An 18655-nucleotide genomic window follows, 5' to 3' on the forward strand; every position below is an offset into this window, starting at 1 on the left:
ACCTGCCCCAAGGCCCACGTTCAGGGGCGTCGGGCGGGAAAAGTGACCTCAGTTCTAGGCTGTTTCGGGTCTCCCGGGAGCCACTGAAATTCCTGCCGTGGGGAAAGCCTGGTGAGGGCCAGGCCCTGCCTGGGGCGCGGTGAAGGCGGTGAAGGGCACTTCCAGGGCGGCTGCCTCACAATCGTCCCTGTGACCCGCTTGGCACCTTTGTGAGTCAGAGGTCAGCGGGAGGGGTCAGCACGTTTGGGCCTCCCCCAAGGGCCAGCGGAGGGGAGAGAGAGGCGTCCGACCTGGGCTGTAGCATTCAGTAGTGGCTTCCGAGTGACCCTGTTAGGTCAGGGCTTTTCTTCCCAAAGAGGCATAGTTAGTATCGGTAAAATTTACGGCATCCGCTGTGAGCTGTGCGATCTGAACTGAAATAGTCTAGAAGTTTGTGCCTGTGTTGGAATGGCTTGGATTATTAGCACTATGGGTGGGAAAATGGACCAGCCCCAGCTCACCTGAGCTCACAAAGTTCTCAAAGTTTTGACTGCAGTCTCCTGGAGCTCTGTTCGCCCCTAGCCTCACCTGTGTTCCCCGTTCTGAGGCTGTGAAGTTTGGCTGGCGATGGGACAGGACAGCAGAGGGCTTGAGAGTGGACCAATGGTTTTAAATAAGAAAGCAGGATAGCTCTATTGGCTAATCCTCCACCTGCAAGCACTGGGATCCCATATGGGTGACAGTTTGTATCTCAGCTGCTCCACTTCCCATCCAGCTCCCTGTCTGGCCTATCAAAGCAACAGAGGAGGGCCCGAAGCCTTCAGACCCTGCACCAGCATGGGCAACCTAGAAGAAGCTCCTGGCTTCTGGCTTTGAATCAGCTCAGCTTTAGCATGGGGACCACTTAGCGAGTGAACCAGCAAAAGGAAGCACTTTCTGTCTCTCTGAAAGTCTACCTTCCCAATAAATAAATAAATCTGATTAAAAAGTGAAAGTATTAAGGCTCGATTTCCAATCAGGTTGAATACAGGAATAGCAGATTCCGTACTGGGCTGAAACACCAGAGTTGCGGGTTCTCAAATGGCATGTTGTGTGGCTGCGAAGCTTCACGCAGATTTACCGAGTTCCCCTCAGTAATGTGATCCATCTTCACAGGCTTGAGAAAGGAGGTAACTGAGCCCTAAGAAGGAGTCAGAATAATGCAGAAGACCGTGTCCAGCCTGGTCCAGCCTGGTGTACACACACCACGCCAGGGGGTCAAGCCGCAGTTGTCACAGGGATCAGAAATCATTGTTTTCCTACCTTGTTGCATCAAATCTTTGCTACTTACGGTAAACGCTAGGATGGACTGTTCCTAATATTAAAACTGTAAAAGCCAACTAAAGAAAAAGATTGAGACTTAGAGATGCCCGGCATGACACGCTCCTTGGGGCTGTAAAAGATTTGTAGAAAAACAAGAAAACGTGCTGTGGGCTTTACACAGCTACCTTGGCATTAGCACTGTCTTCAGAGGAGCGAGATGCTGTTCCCTTGCAATGTTTGCTGTGCCTGCAGAGATGTGGGAAAATAGGAAGAAGGGAAGGCAGCTTGCTCAACAGACAGACGGGCAGCTTGGGCTTCCCTCCCTGGAACTGACTCACTCTGGTGTATGTGCAGCATTGCAGGAGCTCCTGGGGTGGGGGCGGGAGGAGCGGCTAGTTAAGACACAGATGATGCTGGGGAAGAACGTGCAAGGTCACGAGGGCCATGAACAAACATGAAGTGTCCAGCGAAGGAATCGGCTAAAGCTCTCTGATTCAGCACAATTCAGGAGTCCTTGCTATAGGTGCCCATGGAGCCGCAGTATCTTCCAGCTTCTAATTTCCAAGGAAATGGCCAGGTGCAGGCAAAAGCCTTAGGTTTTGCTGTTTAACTAGATAGTGGATCAGCCCTTCCCCTCTGCTTTCTTCTGCCAGCATGCCAAGGACATCCTGCTGCTTTAGTTGGAACCTGTGTGATTAACACGAGGAGAGCAAGCGGGGCTTCTACATCTCCCGCCCTTCTGAAGCCGAAGCATGGTCTTACTGAGCCAGATCCTGAAATGGAAACCAGGGATACCAATGAGAACTATTTATTAATATCATGTACATAAAGTTATCAACAGCACGGCATAAAGGAATTACCACTAAAACATTACCTATTATTATTTAGTCTTAATAGTATTTATTGAATGATTAGTATATGCAAGGCATTGTCTACAACCCTTTTAAAAGCTTCCTCTTTCTCCTTTCTTGGGCCTCCCAGATGGTCCTGTAACCTGCTGGGTCTCCAGGACTGCCCCAGAGAAAGGTACTTCAATATCCCCTTGAGGGAAAGATTCAGAGAGTTTAATTGTCCGCCCAGGGCCAGAAAGTGCTTGAAAGTGCAGGCTTCCCTCACAGAAAACCCAGGAACTTCAGCACAATGCCACTGGGCACTCAGGTTTTGTTTTTGTTTTGGTTTTTTTTTGTCTGTTTTTTAATTTGAAAAGCAGAAATTTAGAGTGTGCATAGAGAAAGATCATATAATATCTACTGATTCACTCCCTAGATAGCCGCAATGGCTTCCGAAGCCAGAATCTAAGAGCTTCTTGCGAGTCTCCCACATGTGTACAGGGATCCAAGCACTTGAGTCACCCTCCACTGTTTTCCCAGTCTGTAACTAGGGAGTTGGATGGGAAATGGAGCAGTTGGGACACAAACCTGTGTGCATATGGGATGTTGGCACCACAGACGGAAGCCTGACTTGCAATGCCAAGACGCAGGTCTCACCTCCCGTCAGCTACTGAGACCTAACCCTTAAATTCCTACTGACTCCTTCAAGTGACAGTGACCGTCAGTGAGGAGGTATGAAACGCAAATAATTCAGTGAACCTTCCATCAGTGCGTTGTCTGCCTCCTCTGCGACTCAGAAGTGAAACTCTGCAGTTATGAAAGGTTGAAGGGAAAAGTACACATTGTTGTATTCCTTCCAAGGAAAGCAGATGCAGACTGGAATTGTCAACAAGTACAGGATTACTACTGATAGGATAATATGGGTATGAAAACAACTGGATGGATGCCATTTGTGTGACTGATAGCATATCAGTTGTAAGAGAACAATCAAATGGATTCCTTTTGTATAACTGATTGGATATCATTTCTATGAGAACAACTGAATGAGTATCATTGGTATAACTAAATGGATATCGTTTGTATGGGACATGAACTGGCACTCATATGGGATCCTGGTGCAAGCTAGGGAAGGACTTCAGCCACTAGACCACCACGCCAGGCCCTAATCGACTTTAGCCACTAGGTCACCACCCACCAGGCCCTAATCCTCTCATTCTCGATAAGAACAGATAGCTACAGAGTTGCAGTTTACAGTTTCTACCAATCCCCAAAGGCTGTATTTTCAGGATGAATGGAGCCACCATCCCCGTCTCCTGAGGGGCTGTTACCTGTACTTGTGATCTGAATTACAGCGTGGGTGAGAAAAGGACGGCTCAAAGGTGATCGTGTGGCGTTGTGCGTGGTGCCTTCAACCCTTCTCTTTGGAAATGATCATCAGTGGCCGTTCCAGTTGCTAAATCACACACAAGGATGAGCCGACAAAGTCCGAGAGAAACGCCTCACTGTTCCTCAGTATTGAGAAATGTGTTCAGACCTCAAGTTGAGAAACGTTGACTTGGACACTGAATGTTTACACTCTGAAAAAAAATGGTTTTGATTATGAACTATAACTACGGAAGAGGACATTTATGCCGAGACTTGGCAAAAGAATGGCTTTTAGGTAATTAAAATATTGCAGAATGTAGCTAGTGCTTCCTTCAAAAAGCCTTTGCTCAGATAACATTTTTCCCCTTCCTCCTAATTTCATTAACAGTATCTGGTCCGTCCTCGATCCCCAGGGGTTTCAGAATCCTTAGGTTCAACCAACCTTAGGTTGTACAGCTGGGTGATTGTTCCTTCCACCTGTGCTGAGCATGGACAGATGTTCTGCTTGCTGTTCTCTGAACAACACATGACAATGACTATAAGGTACTTACATTAGACTAACTGTTACAAGTAATCTGCAGGTGATTTAAAGGATGGGGTACATGTACATAGATTTTATGCAAATAGAATGCTGTTTTATTATGAGCATTTATTATGCGCATCAACAAGTTTTAACATCTAGAGAGGGGCCTGGAACGAATGCCCTGTGAATACTGAGGGGCGATACTCTACGCTTCTGGCCCATTCTTCATATTCTGTAAATAACCATAACCATAAGTATATACCTGTGTATTTATATGGATATAGTAAACCATAAAGTCACACCTTTAAACTTTTTTACCTAAATAGTATCTTATCTATTTCTTTGTTTATGTTCCCTTACAACAACATCTAAAACATGAACAAGTAGGGAGCTGGATGGGAAGCAGAGCTGCTGGGACATGGACTGACACCCATATGGGATCCTGGTGCGTTCAAGGTGAGGAATTTAACCACTAGGCTATTGCGCCGGGCCCAAGTTTTTTGTTTGTTTGTTTCTTTGTTTTTGCAAAGTCAGATATTCAGAGAGGAGGAGAGACAGAAATATCTTCTGTCCAATGATTCATTCCCCAAGTGACCACAACGGCCAGTGCTGCACTGATCTGAAGTCAGGAGCCAGGAACCTCCTACAGTTCTCCCACACAGGTGCAGGGTCCCAAGGCTTTGGGCTGTCCTAGACTGTTTTCCCAGGCCACAAGCAGGGAGCTGGATGGGAAGTGGAGCTGCTGGAATTAGAACTGGCTCCCATATGGGATCCCGGCATATTCAAGGTGAGGACTTTAGCTGCTAGGCCACCATGCCGGGCCCAAGATTTTTTTTTAATTGGGGAGACAGATTTACAGAGAGAAAGAGAGACAGAGAGAAAGATGTCCCATCCACTTGTTCACACCTCAAATGGCCACAATGGCTGGAGTTCAGTTGATCCAAAGAAGGAAGTCAGAAACTTCTTCTAGGACTTTCATGTAAGTTCAGGGTCCCAAGGCTTTTGTGTGATTCTCTCCTGCTTTCCCAGGCCATAAGCAGGGAGCTAGACCGGAAGTGGAACAGCCAGGACACAAACAAGTGCCCATATGGGATGCCAGTGCTTACACGTGAGGATTTAACCATTGAGCAGTTGCGCCAGGATCTGATCTTTCTATTGTAAAGGCAAAGTTACAGAGAGAGGCGAAACAGACTCTTCCACCCCCTGGTCAACTCCCCAAGTGAGCACAACAGCCAAAGCTGTCCCAGTCTGAAGACAGGAGCTTCCTTCAGGTCTCCTACATTGGTACAGTAGCCCAAGGACATCAGCCATCCTCTGTCGCCTTCCCAGGGAATAGGCAGAGAGCTGGATCAGAAATGGAGCAGAAAGGACTCAAACTATGCCCATATGTGATGCTGGTGCCGCATCTTGTTACATAAATGCACCAGCTCCTTGTCCCTTTTTTTTTTTTTTAGTATTTTATAAGGGGTTTTATATTTTAAATTTCTTTTTTTGCTTTCTTTTTTCATTTTATTTTATATATTTTAAAATTAATTTTTTTAGACTGAAATAAAAAAGTTACAGAGAGCCAGGGAGAGATGAGAGTTTTTCCATCTGATGGTTTACTCCACAGATGAGCATAATGGCCAGGGCTTGGCTAGGCCAAAGCCAGGAACTTCATCCAATCTTCCACATGTATAGCAGAGACCCAAACACTTGCACTGTCCTCTACTGCTTTTCCCAGGCCATTATCAGGCAGCTGGATGGGAAGTGGAGCAGGCAGGACCTAAACTGGTGCCCATGTGGGATGCCAGTGTCCTGGGCAGTAGCTTTTCCACCCCCGCCACAATGGCAGTCTTCTGTAAGACGGTTTTCCCGTGTCCTGCAGATCACTCCTCTGCTCATTATATAAGATTTTACATATGTTAGCCTTCTACTGATGATTGTCTTTCAAAGTTGTAATGTATAGGAACTGATAAAAGAATTTGTCAAATGTGAATGTGAATGAAGTGAGTGAGGGACTTCACGTGGGCCTGCCCAGAATGAAACTGTGGAGGCTGTTGTACCCCCACTCGGCAGCATTTCCTTGGCTGCACTGTGCTTGGAGACGTGTTAGCAGCCAGGCAAGGCCTGTCAAACCTTCCTCCACTGATGGATGCACAGAGCCTTAGATGGAGCCTTGGACTGACCTGGGATGGCATGGGGCTTTCAAATGCATTTACTGCAGTCCAGACTAGCGCTGTCTTACATTTTGACCAGCTCTCGGAAACTGCTGACATCATCCTAGAATCCTGCCATCCTCGCTGCTTCCATCTGGCCGGGTACTGCAGCCAGAATTTAGAGTCCTGACTCACCGTCCAGCCAGCCACGGTGAATGCTGATTACTGGGACGTGGTCCATGCGCAGAAAGTGACTTTGAAAGGGGAAATGGCTTTTGCACAAATCAAAGCCAGTGCAATTTCAGGTCACACAGTCAGGCTCCACCCCCTCTCATCTGTTCAACTGTCTGTCTCTCTTCTGTGATGGAAGCAGGCGGCGACTCTGCAGTGCTGGCTGTCACACTGCGGGTTGTACTGGCTGGCACGGCCAGGGCGGACCTTCTGAGCTCAGTGAATTGTCCTGCTGATCTCTGTGGAGGGAGTCCAGCTGCAGCTCAACGTTTGCAGGCAGCCTTGGAGCAGAGCTCACAGTTCAAACCTGAGCTCTCATCCCAGTGAGTTACCTGACAAAACATTGACTGGCCAGAAGCTGCCTTGAGTATCCAAATATTGCAAATGCCCCAAATTACCCTTTTAGAAACTGGTAAACAGAGTTTCTTATAATTTCACCACCAAACACAGCAAGAACACAAAGGCAAGTAACAGAATTTCAAAGAACCCAAGATTTACACCTACACCCTACAAATAATGTTAAGAAAAAAAGGCTTGGGGGAAAAGGTGGAGAAATTAAAAAAAGAAAAAGAAAAAAGAAGAAAAGGCTTGGGGTGCTTTTCAACTTCATAAAAAAAGATTTATTTTATTTTTATTGCAAAGTCAGATATACAGAGAGGAGGAGAGACAGAGAGGAAGATCTCCCGTCCAATGATTCACTCTCCAAGCGGCCACAATGGCTGGAGCTGCGCTGATCCAAAGCCAGGAGCCAGGAACTTCCTCTAAGCCTGCCACATGGGTGCAGGATCCCAAGACTCTGGGTTGTCCTTGACTACCTTCCTAGACCACAAGCAGGAAGCTAGATGAAGAAGCTGGGCTGCCGAGATTAGAACCAGCACCATATAAAATCCTGGTGCAATCAAGGTGAGGACTTCAGAAACTAGGCCACAACAGTGGGCCCACTTTTCAACTTTTGTTTGCACATTTGAAAAGCAGAACCACACAGAGGACTTCCATCTGCTGACTCACCTCCCACATGCCCACAAATGCCAGGTCCAGGCCAGGCCAAAGTCCTGGTGTCGCATGTGGGTGGCAGGGACGCAAGTGCTGGAGCCATCCCTGCTGCCTCCCGGGTGCGCAGAGCAGATGTGCTGAATGGGACGTGGAACAGGACTGGCACCCAAGTATGCTCGACATGAGACGTGGATGTCTCGGTCAGTGTCTTCACCACGGCTACGCGTCCACCACCAGCTTTGGCTACCTTCAAAGGAAGGCAGAACATGTAGAAATGCTCTGTGAGTTGCAGAAAATTTCTGCCAAGATAAAGACTAAAATGAATTTCTGCCAAAGTCATACCCCAAAGTCCTGTAATCCCTTTTGTACGCAGATTCATGACATGCAAAGGAAATATTTTCGACACACAAACAATTCAACAATGATCGCAAGCCATTTTTTCCGTCTTTTTTTTTTTTAAGATTCTGGTTTTCCCATTTTTTTTTTTAAGTCAAATTTACAGAGAGAAGGAGTGACAGAGAAAAATCTATCCAATGATTCACTCGTGAAGCAGCTGCAGTGACTGGAGCTGAGCTGATCCAAAGCCAGAAGCCAGGAGCCAGGTCTCCCACGCGGGTGCAGGGTCCCAAGGCTTTGGACTGTCCTGGACTGCTTTCCCAAGCCACAAGCAGGGAGCAGGATGGGAAGTGGAGCAGCTGGGATACGAACCAGCGCCAAATAGGATCCCATCGAATGCAAGACAAGGTGGTATGTGCTGTCAACTCAAAGTCACCTCCTATAATGTCCCTCCAGCCATTCACCATGTAATCACATTGTTATGGGAATACATTGGGACCAGTTCCATAAAGGAGATAATGAAGGTCTGATTCCTTACCTCCGTATACATACCCGGATTCACTTTATAGTCATTTTAATATATTCCTATATAAAGGGTCATGTGTAAAGCTATTTTATAGAGGCATGAAAATAAAAGATGAAACAATAGTTTAAGATCTATAATAGAAAAATTATAACTCTGAAAACTAAAACCATATAAAGCCTTTGAAAGCAAATGCTGGGGCCAGCACTACCAGATAACAAGTTAAACTTGTGCCTACAATGCTTGCATTCCATATGGGCGCCAGCTCAACTCTCAGATGCTCTCCTTCCAATCTGGCTCCCTGCTAATGTGCCTGGGAGAGCAGAGAAGGAGGGCTGTCCTTGGGACCCTGCATCCGTTTGGGAGAGCTGGATGAAGTTCCTGGCTCCTGGCTTTGACCTTGTCCACTCCCAGCCATTTGGGGAGTGACACAGTGGACAGATTGCCCTCTGTGTGTGTCGGCCTTTAATACACACAAATGTCTGAATTAAAAAGATAGAAAAAAGTAAACGTCACATTTTATTATATGATTCTTTAAAAAAATCATTTATTTTTATTGCAAAGTCAGATATACAGAGAGGAGAGAGAGAGGAAGATCTTCTGTCTGATGATTCACCCCACAAGCAGCCACTCCGGCTGGAGCTGCGCCGGCCTGGGTCCAGGAACCTGGAACCTCTTCTGGGTCTCAAACGTGGGTGCAGGATCCCAAGACTTTGGGCATCCTCGACTGCTTTATCAGGCCACAAGCAAGGAGCTGGATGGGAAGTGGAGCTGCCAGGATTAGAACCAGCATCCCTATGGGATCATAGTGCAAGCAAACTGAGGACTTTAGCCGCTAGGCTACTGCATCGGGCTCTACATGATTCTTTAAAAAAAATATTTATTTGAAAGTTAAATTATCTTCGAACCTCTTTGTGAGTAGCAGCTTTTCCCAGTAGGCCACGAAGCTGGCCTCTCACTCTATGTTTGTAAACTGCAGAGATTGCACGGTCCAGGGTAGCAAGGCTGAGTTTCATGCTCCTTTGATCTAGAGGAGTATCTGGAACCTAAGCCTTCACTGAATGAATGAATATTTCATTTTCCTCTTGATGTCACAGCTGAGATAGGCCTAAGATTGGTTCACCTTCTTACGAGCCAGCAATTCATGAAACTGCCCTCAAGAGTTGCTAAGACAAGGCGTTTCCCACAGGCTTTTCCTGCTTTCAAAAGTGCCCGCCCATCTAGATCTGCTTGTGCCAGCAGCGGGTGGCTTGTGCATTATGCTGGCGTTGGCATTGAAACCATGAACAAAACGCAGGCGCTCCAGGGTCAAGGTACACATGAGCAGTCATTAAGGGCAGCCTCTGAGTAATGAGAAGACGGACACTGAGTCCCAGGAGGGTTCCGAGTTTGTAATAAATATACATTCATATTGTACTTTTTATTCATGTATTGCTATGGTTGTAGCAGAAAATAAAACCTTAAAAAGAATAATCACATTCCCATTGTATTGTTCTTTTATTACAAAGCAAAGTCTCTCCAACATATTTTTAAAAATTTGTTTTATTTTGGGCCCAGTGCGGTGGCACAAGTGGTTAAAGGTCCTCGCCTTGCACGCCCGGGATCCCACATGGGCACTGGTGCTAATCCCGGCAGCCCCGCTTCCCTTCCAGCTCCCTGCCTGTGGCCTGGGAAAGCAGTCGAGGACAGCCCAAAGCTTTGGGACCCTGCACCCGTGTGGGAGACCCGGAAGAGGCTCCTGGCTTCGGATCGGCATAGTATCGGCCCGTTGCGCTCACTTGGGGAGTGAATCATCGGACGGAAGATCTTCCTCTCTATCTCTCCTCTCTGTATATCCGCCTTTCCAATAAAAAAATAATAAAAATAAATCTTTAAAAATAATTCGTTTTATTTTTAATATTGTTCACTTAGTTAAGAGGCATGCCTGCCTATTTCAGTCTTTGGTTACGTAGGATTAGGGCTTATAGGTGTCCAATATTTCAATACAACTTTAAATTCTCCAGATCTGGCACAGTAGCCTGCCTAGTGGCTAAAGTCTTCACCTTGAACGCGCCAGGATCCCATATGGGCGCCGGTTCTATTCCCAGCGGCCCCACTTCCCATCCAGCTCCCTGCTTGTGGCCTGGGAAAGCAGTGGAGGACGGCCCAAAGCCTTGGGACCCTGCACCCGCGTGGGAGACCTGGAGGAAGTTCCTGGCTCCTGGCTTCGGATCAGCTCAGCACTGGCTGTTGCACTCACTTGGGGAGTGAATCATTGGATGGAAGATATTTCTTTCTGTCTCTCCTCTGTATATCTGACTTTGCAATAAAAAATAAATCTTAAAAAAAAGAGAGAAAGATTTACAGAGGGAAGGAGATACAGAGAGAAAGACCTTCCATCTGCTGCTTAATCCCCCCACCCCAAGTGACCACAGCAGCCAGAACTGAGCCAATCTGAAGCCAGGAGCCTCCTCTGGGTCTCCCATGTGGGTGCAGGGTCCCAAGACCTTGTATCATCCTTTACTGCTACCCTGGGCCTCAAACAGGGAGCTGGATGGGAAGTAGAGCAGCTGGGACATGAACTGACAAATTCCTGCTGATACAAGGCAAGGATTTAGCCACTAGGCTATCATGCAGAGCCCCAGATTGTATTCTTTCACTTCTTAATATGTATCTGTAGTTCCTTCGCGTGTTCTCATGGCTTCGCAGTTATTTCCTTTTGTCAGTGAATAATATCTTGCCATCTGGTGTACTACAGTTTATTGATCCATTCACCTGCTGAAGGACAACTTGGCTGCTGATTCTCTTTAAGAGTCAGTGTTCAGTAAAGGAAGATTACATAGACTTCTGTGTTCTATTTGAACACTTCACTGGTGCGAGACACAGATAACCTAACACTCCAGTTCACAGTGTGCGGTCAGTGACATCCAGCCCATTCACACTTTATGCAGCAGATGTCCCCATGACCAGCCACTAGGGCTGTGCTTACTTCCCATTCCCCAGCCCCCTCTCTGTGCCTCTGACTACCCCAGGGCCTTCACATAAGTGGAATCCTTGGCTTTGTTTTGTGTCTGACTTATTTCACTTCGCAGAACGTCCTCTAGGCTCATCTGTGTTGTAGGGTCAACAAGAATGTCTTTCCTTTCAAGTACCTGTCTGCATTGTTAGGTGTTTAATTTCTTTCAAGTGAAAATAATACAAGTTCACCCAACAACACCTGTCAGCCCTGAGTACTCCAAGGCCACTTGAAGGGACAAGAGAACGTAAGAGGAGTTCCTGGCTTGGCTGCCCCGCTGCGTCCTGGCTGCCGTCACCAGAGGCAACCTGTTCAGCAACAATGACAATATGGACAGGAGCTCAAAGCTCTCTACTGACCACTGAGGAGTAGTGGAGCATTATTTAGTTTTCTTTGCCCAAAGAGAATCTAAATTGTGCTGAGTCAGAGCAAGTATAAACATTGTTTGCTTTGAGAGATTGTTCTTTACCCGGCAGGCTCTCAGAGACTCAGCCCATGTTCTGGAACTGTGTTTCTGAGAAATAAATCCCGATGAGTCTGCAGAGTCTGTATACAAAATAGCTCAGGCTCCCCAGGCCAACACACGGCAAGTATCAGTCCTGGATTTTATTGTATTGTATCAGTCTTTATAGAAACACATATTAATGGGTACAAGGGAATACGTAGACCACAAGAAAATGGCCAAAAATATGGCAATATATAAAATATGTTACACTTCATTTTTAAAGATTGAATTATTTTTATTGGAATGGCAGATTTATAGAGAGAAGGAGAGACAGAGAGAAAGATCTTCCATTGACTTGTTCACTCCTCACATGGCTGCAATAGCCAGAGCTGAGCCAATCTGAAGCCAAGAACCAAGAGTCTCTTCCAGGTCTCTCCCACGTGGGTGCAGGTTCCCAAGGACCTGGGCCATCCTCCGCTGCTCTCCTAGGTCAAAGCAGGGAGCTAGATTGGAAGTAGAGCAGCCAGGATATGAACCAGCACCCATAATTGATCTTGGTGCTTGCAATGGGAAGTTTAGCCAGTTGAGCCATCATACCAGGCCCGTGCTTTGTTCTTTTTCTTAAGAGACTAGTTATTTTTTATTTGACAGGCGCATTTACAGAGAGAAGGAGAGACAAAGAGGAAAAGATCTTCCACCCACTAGTTCCCCAAGTGGCCGCAGCAGCCAGAGCTGAGCTGATCAGAAACCAGAACTGGGGGCCCGGCGCGGTGGCGCAAGTGGTTAAGGTCCTCGCCTTGCACCCCCGGGATCCCATATGGGCGTCGATTCTATCCCGGCAGCCCTGCTTCCTTTCCAGCTCCCCGCCTGTGGCCCGGGGGCAGTGGGGGTGTGGGGGAGTGGGGGTGTGGGGGGGGGATGACCCAGAAGAGGCTCCTGGCTTCGGATCGGCATAGGATCGGCTGTTGCGCTCACTTGGGGAGTGAATCATCGGACGGAAGATCTTCCTCTCTGTCTCTCCTCTCTGTATATCCGCCTTTCCAATAAAAAAATAATAAAAATAAATCTTAAAAAAAAAAAAAAAGAAACCAGAACTTGGGAGCTTCTTCCAGGTCTCACACATGGGTGCAGGGTCCCAAGGACTTGGGGCATTGCCTGTTGTTTTCCTAAACCACAAGCAGAAAGCTGGATTGGAAGTGGAGCAGCTGGGATACAAATTGATACCCATATGTGATGCTGGCATCACAGGGTGGGGATCTAGCCTGTTGAGCCATGGCATAGATCCTTTATACTTTATTATGACACTTTAATAGTCTCTCTGGATTTGTTACATGATATTTTCTAAGTAGTAAATTCTAGCAATGTTCCCTGCTGTAAATTAATCATAGTGAAGCGAAGCAGTAGCTGCTGATACTTCTAACAGACAATCCACCCAGAAAGAATTTGCTTTCTTGTAATGTGTCGCTACATAGAATGTATTTTACAGCCATATGTATGTAATATATTATGGCCATTTACTGGTTTTTTTTTTCCATTTACTGGTTTTTGTATAAGTTGAAAAGATTACCCTCAGGTCAGCCATTTAACTTAGTGGTTAAGATGTAGGTTAAGATGCCCAAGTTCTGGGCCCAGCATGATAGCCTAGTAGCTAAAGTCCTCACCTTGCGTGTGCTGAGATCCTTTATGGGTACCAGTGTGACTCCCGGCACCATGCAAGATCTTTCTCTTTGTATCCTCTTTCCTCTGTAAGTCTAACTTTCCAAATTAAAAAATAATAATAATTTTTTTAAAGAAAAAAAAAACAAGGAGAAATTTGCTAGATTGAGGAGCTCAAATCATCTGACTCAGAATTTACATATAGTGGGCTCAGTTAGGCTTAAGGCATGAAGTCATGGCTTCAGACTGAATACAGACACCAGAAGGAAATGAAACCTCAGGGTGGGGCCATGATCAAGCAGTCATTGACCCGGAAGTGGTTTTCTAATCCCTAAGTGAGACTGCAGGGAAAGCGGCTTGGGAGAGGGTCTCTCATTCCAGCTTCACTCAGAATCCTCCAATCATGCATTGCTGATGAGAATATAAACATGTGGGAAACGGTTTGGTCATTTCTCAGAAAGTCAGACATAGAGATACATTGTAGGAGACTGTTGCGGCTACTTAAGAAGTAAGCCAGCAGATAGAAGATCTTCCTCTCTGTCTCTCCTTCACTCTGTAAATCTGGCTTTCCAATAAATATAAGTAAATACATAAATAATTTTTAAAAAGGAAATCAAGGCCTGGCGCTATAGTGTAGTGGTTGAAGTCCTCGCCTTACACGCCCTGGGATTCCATGTGGGCGCCGGTTCTAATCCCAGTGACCTCACTTCCCATCCAGCTCCCTGCTTGTGGCCTGGGAAAGCAGTCAACGATGGCCCAAAGCCTTGGACCCTGCACCCACATGGGATACCCGGAAGAGCTCCTGGCTCCTGGCTTCGGATTGGTCCAGCTCCAGCTGTTGCGGCTGCTTGGCGAGTGAACCATTGGTCAGAAGGTTTTCCTCTCTGTCTCTCCTCCTCTCTGCATATCTGCCTTTCCAATAAAAATTAAAATAAATCTTAAAAAAAATGTAAATCAGAGATTATCAGGAGTTGGGGAGGGAGAAAATAGGGAGGTATTACTGCTGTATACACAGTTTGTTTAGAAAGTTCTTGTAGGAATGATATTACACTTACTGTCATGAATACACAGGCGTGACACTTGCACACTATTATAATTAATGTCTCCAAGTTGCACACTTAGGGCCAGTTTTGTACTATAATGTATTTGACCTCCAAAACCAAAAAGGAAACGGACCGACTGAGCCTCGAGTGCCTGCAGCTCTGCCGAATGGAGGCTCTGTGGGCTGGCGACTGGCAGGCAGGGCCCGCTGGCTCCGTTCCACTTCTCCTGCTCAAGTCAGATCCTTCATGGCTTCTATGCTGTTTCTGGCCCAGCTTCAGGACGCCTCCTCCTGTCCCGCCTCCTGTGTGTAATCAAACACTGCCGCACCGTGCATACCTACTGCCCTGGCTCTCCAAGTTCCCAGCGCTGAGTCATCTGGGCTCACCCAGGACTTTCTACTGAAGGAAAAACTGCAAGCAGAGGCAGGACCAGCCCCAGAAATATACTGTGTGCTCAGCAGGAAGGCCACGGAACTGGGCATCCCTACCACCAGCCCTGATGGCACCTGCTTCCTCTAATGAAGGACCCGTGCAGCACTGGGATTTCCAGGATTATTTTCCATTATGGGGTGTTGAATACAAGTTACAGGAGCTGTGGTTTCAGACTAAGCTCCCTCATATAGACCCAATAGAAGAGGTTAAAACTCAAGACAGAATCACTCATGCTGAAGTTCCCCATTGGGAAATCTTGGTTTAAAGAGTTAGCAGATAAATTTCCCAAATGGCCCACTTTCAGTTGGCTTGATAATGACATGCCCTCTGCTTTAATTATTACAGAAAAAAATTAACCAGAAATAATTTAATATTAACAAATCTGTCATTTGCCATAGTAGCAAGGACTGAAACCAGGAGCCAGAGGTGCCATCTGGGTTTCCCACGTGGGTGACAGGAGCCAAAGTTCAGAGGCCATCATCCGCTGCCCCGTGATGCCTACCCTGAACAGTCTACTTTGGGTTTCTGCTTTCTTCAAGCCCTTCTCTATCTGTAAGACCAAGCTCCTTCTCTGAGACCATCAGAACACATAGTCTATGTTATCCAGTGAAGTGCTGCCCAATTCTACAAAAATAGAAATTGGGTAGATATTTGACCTAGTGGTTACAGGCCAGTTGGGATGTCCACAGTCCATACGAGAGTCCTGGACTCCATGTCTGGGGCAGCTTCTGGCCCCAGCTCCCTATGGCGTGCACCCTTGAGAGGCAGCAGGTGATGGCTCAGATACTTGAGTCCCTGCAATTCCTGTGCGATATCTCCCAGATCACACCTCTTTGACTTGGCCCAACTCCAGACATTGAGTGTATTTGGAGAGTAAGCCAGTATGTGGAAGGTCTCTGTCTGTCTCTCAAATACATTTAAAAATAAGCAAATAAATCTTCTTAAGTCCATGCTACAGAATGAATGGCCAGATAGATGACAAACTCTGACGGACTCTTCCCCTTCAGATTCATAAACTAAGAGCCGATGGACATGGTAGGAATGAGGGAAACAGAAAGCTCCTTCAGGAGCTCCAGGTAACAAGTGCTCAGGTAAGCCCCACCAGCCAATGATAAAAGCACAAGGGAAGTTCAAGCAGAAACAGGAGACCCACAGCATCTCAAAATCTCTGCTCCAAAATATTTAGTAATCACAGAGAGACAATCCATAACTCGAGAGTGGAGAAGGCAGCACACACGTCCTTGGTTGTCCAAGCAACCGAGGCAAACATCCCCAACAAGATCCAATGACATCACCCGCATACAATGCTCTTCACCTCTGGCATCCTTCCCGACCTTGCAGATCTTCCGTCTACACAGCAGAACACAGCAAATCCACCCCCCAACAACCATGGACAACAGAAGAACTGGGTCACTTAGAAGGAGGAGGAACACAGAGCCTCTGAGAGCCACATGGGCTCCTGTACCAGAAAAGAGGCGCTGAGGGAAATGGATGGTGGCTGAGTACACCCTGCAGCTCAGCAGAGCCCCTGGGGTCACGGCCTGGAAATGCCACAGTGATGAACACGCTGAACAGGATGACTTGCATGACTTGAGTGGGCCCCACAATCACGTACACAAAACATGTGCATCCAATGCTGTTTCTCCCCCAATTCTACGATTCTCCAGCTTGAGCTAACACTTTGATATTCTAAAACAGAATCCCTAAAAACTAGAGAAATTTGAGCTTTAATTTTATTGAACTCATCTATCTTGCTTCTGGGGATTTGTCCTAATGAAATATTCAATGATGTAGACAAATACCTAATTGTAAGGTTGGTCACTACAGGACTTTCACAATACTGAAAAAAAGCAAGCAAGCTAAGTATCTAAGGGTAAGAAATTGGCTTTAAATAGATGTATACAACCATGTATACCTGCATATGTATAAATAAACAGTATATCAATACATGCACCAGCTACATAAATAATATATATTTTACTTAACTACATTTATATTATATGAATGTGTTCATTTCTACACATGTCAACAAATATAAGGAAATGCCATTTAGCCATTTAAAATGTTGAAGAAAATATTTATTACTTTAATATTACTAACATTTACTAAATCATATTACACAGTTTATAGGTATTATATAATTCAATACTGACAGTAACTTGTAATAAACTACTTATATACTTTAATTCTTATTTATTTATTTTAGAGGTAGAGAGACAGAGTCTCTCATCCCTTGTAACCTGGATTGCTTACCAAAGCCAGAATTGAGCCAGACAGAATCCATGAACTAGGAACTCAGTCTAAGTGTCCCGTGGGTAGCAGGAACCCAATTGCTTGCCCCATCACTGCTGCCTCTTAAGATGTGCAGCAAGAGAAAGGCAAGAGGGCTGCGGTCATGGCTCAACGGGCTAATCCTCTATCCCCATGACGCTAACACCCCATATGGGTGCCAGTTTGTATCCCAGCTGCTTCATTTCCCATCCATCTCTCTGCTCCTAGCCTGGGAAAACAGTGGAAGTTGCCCCAAGTCCTTGGAGCTTTGTACTTGCATGGAGGACCCAGAGGAGGCTCCTGGGTTCTGGCTTTGTGTTGGCTCAGTTATGGCTGTTGCAGTCATGTACCCTTTAATTCCGTTTTCTGTGAGGTTTCTGACATAATCCTGTATGCAACAATATGCATAATTATCTCATCATTAGGCTATATATTTTTTTTAGTTTTCCAGTATACAGATCTGTGCATGGTCATCCGTAACCTCCATAAACTGGTGATGGAATTATAAGAGATTATAATGTCCTCCCTGTTTGCTGATTCATGTAAAGCAGATGACGCATGTGTGCAGGGCCCAGTTCTGATAGAAGACCTTATCAGTGCTAGCCGATGAGGACAGCCCTGGGTATTACAGCCAGTGTCCATGCACTGGGTTTCTACTTGCATGTCCATAAAATCAACAGCTGAGCCAAGAGTGTCCAGAGTGTCCCGGTCCAGAGTTGTTTACCAGGTGCACACTGAGCAGGCTAGGCGAAGGCAGCCCTTGCGGACAGCCACTCCCCAGGAGCCCTGAGGTATTGTCTGTGGCTTCTACCCCACCCCCTGGAAATGTGTCCCTGTACCAGAAAGATCACAGACCAGGGATTTGTATAATAGAGATGTTCTGAAGGTTGCTGCAAGTGTGTGGAACAGCCATGCGGGGAAGGCATGATGAAGGCACACGGGCCACAGAGTGTGTGAGCCAGCGGGAGGGGAGCTGGTTTTCCTGACCAGCCCACCCTTGTGATAACTAACCCACACCCATTCAAGAAAGTAACCAGAGCTATCAGAAGCTCTTTTTTTTTTTTCCCTCAGGGTCTTCATTTTTAAAGAGTTATTAATGTATTTAAAAGTCAGTTACAGAGAGAGAGACAGTCAGCAAGCCAGAAGTGGAAATAGAGAAAGACAGAGAAAGTGAGATCTCCCACCCACTGGTTTACCGCCCCAAATGGCCAGAACAGCTGGAGCTGGGCCAGGCCAAAGCCAGAAACCAGGAGCTTCTTCCGAGTCTTTCATATGAGTGGCAGGGGCTCAAGTGCCTGGGCCATTTTCTGCTGCTCGTCCAAATACATTAGCAGGGAGAAACAGCTGGGACTCAAAGTGGTGCCCAGATGGGATGCCAGCGAGCAGACTGATACCTATGAGATGCTTTTATATTGCACAATCTTCTTTTATGTTGAGTTGTTGGAAAGCTGCCTCCATTTCCACATCATTGTATCAAAACTATTGGAATGAACATAACTTCATCAAATAGCTTTGAGAATGTCTTATTTCCTAAAGTTTCTTCTAAGTTATCACAATTATAAATTTTTTAAAATCTATTGTTAGGCTGAGCGT

General features: G+C 46.2%; 1 long non-coding RNA gene across 1 annotated transcript; it reads left to right on the forward strand.

The window, feature by feature from the left end:
• Window positions 1-163: 163 nt before the first annotated feature.
• LOC121166036 lies at window positions 164-1972 on the forward strand. Its single transcript, XR_005885335.1, has 3 exons — window positions 164-220; window positions 999-1148; window positions 1935-1972. It is a non-coding gene; the product is annotated as an uncharacterized LOC121166036 (long non-coding RNA).
• The last annotated feature ends 16683 nt before the right edge of the window (window positions 1973-18655 follow it).

The sequence above is a fragment of the Ochotona curzoniae genome, unplaced genomic scaffold, assembly GCF_017591425.1.
Source record: "Ochotona curzoniae isolate NIBS_2020 unplaced genomic scaffold, NIBS_Ocur_1.0 contig_908, whole genome shotgun sequence".
NCBI lineage: Eukaryota > Metazoa > Chordata > Mammalia > Lagomorpha > Ochotonidae > Ochotona > Ochotona curzoniae.